This window comes from Artemia sp. Qi Xiang Cuo, unplaced genomic scaffold (genome assembly GCF_049724085.1).
Source record: "Artemia sp. Qi Xiang Cuo unplaced genomic scaffold, ASM4972408v1 HiC_scaffold_3023, whole genome shotgun sequence".
Lineage (NCBI taxonomy): Eukaryota > Metazoa > Arthropoda > Branchiopoda > Anostraca > Artemiidae > Artemia > Artemia sp. Qi Xiang Cuo.
The window spans coordinates 760,614-770,611 of record NW_028300418.1 but is presented as its reverse complement, the minus strand read 5'-3'; the positions used below and the strand labels follow the sequence as shown (position 1 = coordinate 770,611).

At 31.1% G+C, this 9,998-nt stretch overlaps 1 long non-coding RNA gene across 2 annotated transcripts; it reads left to right on the top strand.

Annotated features, from left to right (window-relative positions):
• Nucleotides 1-514: 514 nt before the first annotated feature.
• On the top strand, nucleotides 515-9,739 carry LOC148938697 (uncharacterized). 2 transcript variants are annotated; one of them, XR_016143646.1, is made up of 3 exons: nucleotides 515-871; nucleotides 2,462-2,546; nucleotides 9,630-9,739. It is a non-coding gene; the product is annotated as an uncharacterized LOC148938697 (long non-coding RNA). The 2 variants fall into 2 exon arrangements; XR_016143647.1 differs by lacking the exon at nucleotides 9,630-9,739 and adding an exon at nucleotides 7,832-7,947.
• Nucleotides 9,740-9,998: the final 259 nt, after the last annotated feature.

Genomic DNA, 9,998 nt, shown 5'->3' with positions numbered 1-9,998 from the left:
TCAGTTTTTGTTTAGAAACATTTTCATTCTCTATTACCAAAATGCTTTTCAGGAATTTTTTCAGAAGTTGAAACACGTCAGGGAAGATCACGGGATAGCCTGTTGGTTGTTCCGTTTACGCCATGCGTTTGGTCTTATTTTTCTTTGAGTATTTTATGTTCACGAATATGGAATGGTCTACCACAGAAATTAAGACGAAAACCTAGTCTTGCTTCATTCAAATTGATTTTTTTTTAATATCTGAGCAAGAAGCCTTAATAATAGTAAATAATTTAATATGATTTTTTATGATTAAAAATAAATGAAAATTGATAAAAAAAAATTATAATATTAAATTAATAATTTTATTTTTGTAACAAAATTATAAGCTATATCAGATCTTGTATTATCCCGTTGAATTTGAAATTTAAGTTAAGTTTTATTATTGGTATTTGTAAAGTATGGAGGTAATTTGAGTTCATGCTGGCAGGCATAAGGAGAACCGCGACTGTGTGATATACATAACAGTGTGATATAATGTTTCCTCAACAGGATTGACCTAGAGGGCCAATTATTATGGATTATGGCCCAGAATTTGTTTGTTAAATGTATTTATGAGTATTTGTCATTTAAGTGTAAAGTATTAATAAAACCGATCTGAATCTGATAAAGAGACTTGGACAGGGAAGTGTAAGTTAGAAATCCTCCTCGTTCTGTTTTATAATGGTACACTTGGCCCTAGAAAAATGGTTGACCCCCTCACATCTCCCTAAAAAATGGACGCGCATTTATGTATCTATTTACATTCTTCGCATAAGTTTTGTTAATTTTTAGGTGTTGGACTCTATGTGCCCCCTACAAGAAGAATCAGAGGTGATGGAGACCGTGACATGTAAGTTTCTTTGTATGTTCATTTATTTCAAGTTTTTTTTAACAGAGAAGTATTAAGTTTGGAAATTTGCTGACTAGATATAATTCTTAAGCATTTTCAAACACCAATAGATAAAGCTGAAGAAAATTCAGTAAAATCTCCGTATACTTTAATTGTTTACGTTTTCTGAGATTTTAGTGTCATAGTATTTTATTTAATCTTAATTTTTTGCGTTCTAAAGAATATTCCCTAAAAATGGCGCTCGATATAAAAAAAAAAGCTAACCTTTTTGCTGTCAAACGCTGATTAATTTTTAAAGAAGTTTAAAATTGGATCAAGTTTATACCGGAATAAACCAAGTAGTGTCCTTTTTTTTTAAAAATTTAATTGGGAATAAAAAAGGGTAAAATATTTTTTATTATTTTTTTTTTTTTCCGGAATTTTCTTTTGCTGAATGAGCTTATTTAAGTTACTGGTTTTTTTTTTTTTTTTTTTTTTTTTTCTTACTAATTTATAGAAGTAATTCTACAAGAATTGTTCTTTTATGGCTATAAATTTCAAGAGACCTTGGTTAAAACTTCAATAATATAGAACTATAATTAAACTAAAGAAACATGTACCGTACATATTTTTATTTAGTGACTTTTTATTTTTTCTATTTAGTAATCATTTTTATTTTAACATATTTTTATTTAGTTTTATATATATGTGCTTCTATGGCTTATTCAATTCAAACTATCAGGTTTCACTGTCCATGGTATTCTAGTAAAAGTTGATAGAGGAAGCCAGTTGATCAATGACAGATATGTTGAATAATTAATATTAAAACATTGAAAAAAAATCCATAAATATTGAACAATAATATATATATCGTATGTTAACCAAGAAAAAGAAAAGCGTTTGCAAATTTGCCCTTAAGCTAGATAACCAATTTCATTTAGAATTCTTGGAAAAGAGATATGGAACTTGTACTCTATCTTTTCGTCTGTGTAGGTACGGTAGCTCCATTTAGGGAACTCTCGTAGGTCCGCAAGATCTCTTTAGGGATCTCCTGGTATTTTGTCATAGGTGGTCCGGGTCTGAATTGGAAAACTGTCGTAGGGGAAAATAGTAAACTTACGATGGTTTTCAATTAGGTTTTAGTACGTTTTGGACTACCAGTCCTGGGTTAGCAATTATCATTTTGTGATTCGGGTATTTTTCACCATGGATGTATGATCATGATTATTGCTTCATAAAATTTTGGTATTAGTTATAAATGTGTTACTAGTTAAGATTATTAAATTAAATTCATTATTTTAAATATAGTGAAAATGTACTGCTCTTTAATGTTTTATTATTCTATTTTAAGAAAGGGGGTTAATTTGGCTATTGAGCCAGAGAATGCCCTGGATGTTTTTTTTTATTAAGGGAAGTGCTCTTACATTTTCTTCTAAACATCCTCTAGTGACGGGGCTGTTTTCATATTTCGGTGCTGATTATCCAAATAACGGGCCATTGAGCCATTTGGGATTTTGTCTTTGTTATTGCTCTTTATTGAAATAAACGGAACTTGAACTTGATTATTGCTAATTTCTGCTCTACCATCGTTCCTTATCTTCTTGTTTTCAGGGGTCATGGCGTCAGTCGAGTTACGGCACGTCAAGTTCTGAGGAAAAGCAGAGAGAAGTGGGAGACGTTGAAGATAATGAAAGAGGTAGGAGTGGCAAACTTGAATATTTTGTGTAAAAGCGTCCGTAATTGCCAGTGTCTCATTGCTAAAAAAAAATTAAAAAAATACGTTCAAGTATACCGAAAATTGACACTTAACGTCTTGGATCTTATGTCTGGCACCATAGACTTCCAACACATTTTTGATCAAAAAAATACTATTATTCGCTACATTTTAATTTGAGGCCGGCGGGTTATGTCGGTATTTTTTTTGTTTTATTTTTCAAGTAAAAAAAAAAAGATCAATGCCTATCGGGAAATAATTAATAGTGGATTATTGGAAGAGACGATAGATAACAAGGTGTTATTTTGTGTCGCAAATTAATCTGCAAGTATTTTTTATATCAGTGTCAGTTATTGCCAGTGTTTCAGCGCTAAAAAATGGGTTTTTAAAATTTATCAAAAATCTTTGGAAAAGATATTAAATGCATGTCTAAAATTGTGGTTTTCATCAATTGCGAACATGTAAGCACGTCATTTAAGCGTATGTTAATTAATATATTTGTTGAAATCCATAGCTGATAACATAAGTATGTCAACACTGAAAAAGAACAAAAAATGACTAAATGATACAAGGAGCTAGCCTACTAAAAACAGCAACAACAAAAAACCAACAAAACTTCAAGGTCAATGCGATAAGATAAATGGAGCACAACACGAACTGTCTGAGAATAGACTTATTATGCTTGTATTATAAAATACATATAGAAATATTAGAAAGAAAAAAAAGCCTCTTGTAGCTCTTTTCACATGTTTTGGTGTCTCCATAGAGATTTGCTCGGCTGAGCATAAACTTAGCTAGGGTTTTATTTTTAGCTTAACTTAGTGTCGCAAGTGCTCATGATGATACTGAGCAATTGTTTAAAGAGGGCAGGTAGTTTCGTTGAAACGGTGAAAAAAGATGAATTGTTTGAAAATTGGTGCTGTTATTGGTATCCCTCTTGCAGTAACTATGTAGTCGCATATCCATTCTGCGTGCTATTACTCCACTACATAAAAACTATTTTGAAGTGAGCATAAAGAAACGGTGAAGAGAATTAAATAAAAGATGATTTTCCAAAAAATTCTTCAAATCACAGAGCCAGGTTTAAACCTAACACGAGCAGAAAGATTGTAATAAGAGACCGGGGAGTAGCTCCAGTATTTTTAATGAGGGGGGGGCAAGAGGGGTCCATATCAGGATAGTCGAGGAGCATGGGCTATATAGTAGTTATTTTCTATAAAGTATTTGGAGGGGCAACTGCCCCCCCCTCCCCCTCTTGCCTCCCCCCCCCCCGAAACAATACCCCTGATAAATCTCAAAACGAACATAAATAATTATTGAAAATAAATTAAGCTTTTTACGATAAAGTATATTCTGCGACGTCATGGTGAAAATTTTACATTCTAAGATAATGACTAAATAAATTAATTTTGGATAAAGCTCCTAACGTTTTTGTCGAAGAATTCATGACGTAGTTAATTTTTTTTTTTTTTTTTTTTTTACTAATTTTCTTTTTTTTGTTTTAAGGAAAAAGGATTCTATTTTTTTATTTTATTTTTTTTTTTTTTTTTAAAAATTTGTTAAATTATATTATTTTTTATAAATTAATTCATTTTAGATAAAGCTCTTGACGTTATTGTCAAAGAATAAATGACGTATTGTTAATTTATTTTTTTACAGTTCTACAATTTTTTTTTTAACATTCATAAAGAGGGGAATACTGATTGATGCACAATGTCTGGTTACCTTTACTCTTAGTAAGTTTGACAGCAAATTTTTAATTAACGACCAGAAATTTTTCCTCGAATCAATTGACTGTTTGTAAATGACACAGAAGGGTAGTTGGAGGCAGATATATATTGAGAACCAGTGTGCATTCGACAAAATGAATAAGGAAACCCGGGAGTGGAATGAAACCCAGAAAAACAATATTAGACAGATTGATTTAGACCTCTTTATCAGGAAATATATTATGACTGATAAAAAGTTTGTAGAAGATGAGCCGAATAGTGTGTGTGTTGCAATACGGAGGGAAGATAAAAAACAAGTGAGGTTGAAGAAGATCCAGAGGAAAGTGACCACACTTCTGTCGATCTTTTATAGAGTAAAAACACTAAAATAAACCCGGTATTTGAAAATTTCAATTTATAATTTGGAATTTTTTTTTTTAATAGAGTGGAGGATGCAGTCAATAAATTAAAATAATTAATTAATTACTAATAAATCAATAAAATAAAATTAAATAACAATATTTTAAGAAGGATAAATAATTAAAAAATGAATTATCAACTGATTAGTAAAACAAAAATTTATTACAAGAAATATTACCTAATGGTAACAATTAAACTAAGATAGTAATAATTGAAAATAAGTTTGTTATTAAATGAAATTTTATTAAAATCTGGCCCAAAAATTTCAGGGTACAAAGCAGGGGGGCTAATCAAGGTTTTTCATTGGCACACGATAGGCCAGAAATATCACTGACTAATTCGATCGGAACCTCGCGCGTTAAGTAAAACTGACATTATTTTTCACCAAAAGCCTTCCACAAATGTTTTCAATTAAAATCTTATGGATATAAGAATTGTTTTGAAGCACTTACTAGAATTTAGTTATCACATTTCACCTTAGATTGTTTTGAAAACGAACTTTCGAAAAGCAGTTTTAAATTCTTTGAAATAATTTTTGACGAAACTAATAAAGCTGTTAAGCACCAGGGTAGCACTAAGGTCAAATTATAATAAAAATTGTAAAAATGGGCATGCTCAAGCCGCAATAGAGGCACACCTTGGAATTGGAACTACAAATAAGACATGTAAATATATGTGTTCTACGTTAATTATAACTTCCCACCTGTGAAGCGATTATGGTAGAATGCCAGTGGCGTAATTTCATCACAATCTATGAGAGACATTCTAATTTGAAGCCAAATTTACAAAATCACGTGAAAAAGATAGTAAGCACTAAAAATTAATCTATGTATTATAATAAAGGCAGTGTTTATTACTATAAATACGTTGAATAGTGCAGTAAAGATAAATAAAAATTTTAACCATCTAATCTGCTTTTTTTGATGCTCGAATTGTGCAGATTCATTTTGGTTTTGAAAATATTTTGAAACAAACAAAATTACAGATGGGCGGACAAAGCGGGGTCTTGGTAGGTGACAAACTGAGGTCTGACTGGGGTAGTTGCCCCCCTGCCCCATAGCAAATTACGCCCCTGTAGAATGCTACAATATTTTTGAATAACTATATCTTTAGTCCACACTAATTTTAACTAAAGCTTAGGTTTAAAGATTAGTAGAAAATTGGTGTTAGAAATCGGTCTTGCTTCAATAATCAAATATCTTTGATGAAACTGCAGTATGAAAATGCATTTAAGTTCTTAAAGAGCAAAAAATGGTAATCACAAATTGAACTTTAAGTAATTTATTATTTTAATACAGATACGTTATACCCGTAAAAAGTTATAAAAAATCCGTAAAATTATCATTTTTCGGCCTTAGATCTTAGAGATTCTGTATCATACAACATCATTGATTAGACAACAGCGCAAAAAGAACTGAGTTCCGTAAAAAGCACAAAACTGATAATTGCAAAAATATTTGTATATTTTAACAAGGGATTACAACAATTCAAAAAACAAAAAAAAATTTTTAAGCCTAGTCGTACATGTATTTGTTAGAAATTTGATTAGATTCAAAAATAAAATATTTCGATAACAATGAGTATGAACAGACATTAAAATTTATAACAAGGAAAAGAGTTTTGATTAAAAAAATTATTCAGTATATTTTGACATAGGATAGCAATACATGTTATTGAAAGATATTAAAGTGAGTGTTAATTTAAAAAATATTTGTTTATATTTTAACATGGGATTAAAACAATTCAAAAACATTACAAAAGAAAATAAAAAATTTGAATCCGATTACAAAATTGTTTGATATGATAACGCCTATTTATTTTCTTCTAATCTCTATTGGTTTTTCAGAAATGAAAAAAAAAATTTGAATAGTTTTCAATTTCAGTTCCATCAGGCTAAAGCCGTCATAATAAAATAAAAAATATTTAATTTGCCATAGAACTATCTTTATTGTTCTTTACAAAAAAAATACCGTTCGAAAATCTTATAAATAGCTTTTTTTTTTGTAATTTACAATAAAATCGACGTGTCATTAAGCTTATTTAAGTTACTAAGTTACTTAATGTCACCAAGCAAGGCCCAAAAAACGAAAACTCAATTATTACAAACAATTATTCGCTGTCTGGCAAGGGATTGCAACAATTCAAAAACCTTAGAAAAGAAAACCCAAATTTTCAAGCTTATTACATACATATACATAATAATAGTAAGTACATAATAATCAAATATCTTTTAAGAGACACAGAATTAAGACATTATATTTTTTAAGAAACAAAAAACGTTTGATTAAAATAAAAATATTAAATTTATCAATCAATTAATGTGATGGGACTACAACTATTAAAAAAAGAGACTCTAGGTATTGCCAATGTTTTTAAGCCTTGAATTCTTCCATGGGCACCCCAACATGAAACCGAATGTTAACGTTAATCGAATTTCTCAGGCCTTCGTCTCACATCTCTGTTGAAAATCTTTGAACTTGTTGAATTTATATAGCATTTATATAAATTTATAGAAGGCAAACTTCTAGCATTTTAAGGAGCCAAATTAGGCAGAAAAAAATGGATCAAACCGATTGCCAGAAATTACTTTGCTTGAGAGGGTGAAATCTGATTTTTTTTTTTCCAATAAAATGTCATACATAACGTCTTGAATTATCCTTGCCGAAATTAGCCACCACCGTCAAAAACGTATCCAGATTTTTTTGGAGGGGGGTGTGTTACACCCCCTTCCAAAAAACACAGAAACAAAATACACAAAATACAAAACAAAATACACAGAAACAAAGATAACTTAAACCCTAATCACTGACAAAAACACACGGATAATATTATGGTTTGGGCCTAGGTACAAAAAAATTATAATTTTGCTTTTTATTTTTCTTCTTTTTCCGTGCCATTACTTTCATTTCTCATAGCGTGAATGGTAGGACCCTATCCTGCTAGGCTTTTCACCTAATGTCACTTTTTGCCCAGTTGTTTCTTATCTTTTATTTTTCTTCTTTTAATTTTTTTTCCGTCATTTTTGCTTGCTTGTTTGTCGGGGAGGGGGGCCCCTGGTGACCCTTCTCCCCCGTGACTACCTTCCTGATATAACGACTAAACAATGTCAGTTGCAGCTTTCTTACTTCTCTTTTTCAGTTGCTTTGCGGGCTTTAAAAAGAAAGAAGAGGTACGAAAAGCAGTTGCAACAAATAGATATCAATATAGTAGTTTTCCAAACAATGAACACAGCGGCAAAATCGTTGAAAAGAGTGCATCACAGTTTGTAAGTTTGTCTTTCTCTTTGTTTGTCCTCTTGTATGAACCATAAGCCTGGGATTCTGGCGCTAGGTTAACTAATCTCCATTTTGTGTGTGTTTTTTTATACCTCCATATTTTTGTTAATCTCCAAATGAAAAGTAAGTTTTACCAGTTTTACCAGGGGGGGGGGTAAAGCAAAGCATATAGTAGGTCTAAATACTTAACCTAACCTAGGTACCCCCCTCCCCCTAAACCCCAAAAAACAATAGTAGAAATATCGTAAACGCAATGAAAACTACTCTGCATTCCAAGCTACAAATTCCAAGCTGCATTCCATTGAAGCTACAAAACTAGGTTTCTAGGCCATAATTTTCATTCTTATTATGAGAAGCAGTTCAGGTCGTCGACTTTTTGTCGTAAAGTTCAGCAGATAGTTCTAAAATAAGAGCAGCGAATTTAGTTTCTTGAATTCATATCCCTTGTAAAAAAAAGAAAAAAAAAGTAAATGTCGTAACAAGAAGTGAAGAAAGCGATGGTAGCATTTCATTATGCCTGTGATGGACAATGTATAGAAGCTATTGCAGCCCTTTTGGAATTTGGGTCTGACATAAATATTACGTGTCTGAATGGACGTACACCTCTTGGTGTAATTCTAACTAATGTGTCTTTGGGTATCCAAATTGGCATTGGTTGGCTCAGAGCTCTATCTAGAGTAGCTGATGAATATCTTGTCTGCCACATAGCTAAAATGATAGTGGCAAATTTATATGTAAGTAAACAAAATTTGTTAAAAGTAAATAAAATAAGGAACTGTATTGTTTTTTATGATGATGATGGGAGTGATTTTCAGGATCAATGTGTGAGAGAACTGGAAAAAATGAAAAATGAAAAGATTTGTGATTGTACTATTTCTTTTTATGACATTTTGACAAAAGGAGAAAAATCTTTGGCAGTGTACATGAGGAATGAAAATGTAGTAAAGGCTTTGAAATCGACAAACTATACAATAGAATTTCCATTGTATGCTGGCATAGTAAAAAGTCAATTCAGAAAGGGTATTGAAAGGAAAGAGTTACTTGAACTAGGTCTTGGAAGTTTGTATTCTCTTTTAAACAACCTTGCTGACTTACCATATGGTTGCACAAAAAAAAATATTGAGCTCTCTTAGTAACAAAGACTTGGAAAATTTGATAGATGTATTTAAGTCACAATGCATCAATTAAGGAGGAATGATCGAACTGAATGCTTCTGAAATAAACTCATGGCTTTGGCTATTTAAAGAAGATTTGAAAAGCTAATTCTATATGTTTTTTCTAAAACAAGCTGTTTTACGAAACGCCTGCATCTGTAACATGCATCAAAGGGACAAGATTCACATATCATTGAATTCATTCGTATCAAGTCTATTCATTCACTGAATCTAAATTGTGATATTGCTTATACTTTTCCTTTTGGAAGGAGCCAAACTTAGATAAAAAATTGAAAAATTTAATTTTTCCAACCATTGCCCACCAATTTTCTACGTATTTTCAATCTAAAATCATGTACCAAAAGTTTTGTAAATGCAAGTCGGCAGATTGAAAGATCTGAATCTCAGCTATGGAATTATGTAAAAATGTCGCCTTTTGTGTTCATATACCAAAACCGTAGGAGAGAGCTTTTATATAAGTTTTTATTTTCTTTGTTTCTATTTCAGATGCCACCAGCCCACCATCCTGAACGTAGTCTATTTGCTGTTATTTTCATGATTTTTGTTATAGAAGACGTCAGTTAAACACAATCACTTGAAATAATGGCATATACTACTCGAAATTCCTAAACTTGACTTAACATAACAACTGGATAAAATAGCATAGACTACCTAGAATTACCGAAATTTACTTCAAAGTCCTTAAAATTCGCTTCACAAAAACAAGACTAAACTTCGTATCTAATTTTTTCAGACCTCTTCTTATTAATCGTATCCAAGTTGTAGAAATTTTTATGTACGTTAACTTCGTGTATGTAAATATAATTAAGAAATTTGTGGGTTGCTTAGGCTAACGTGTCAGTCTGATATTTTTTC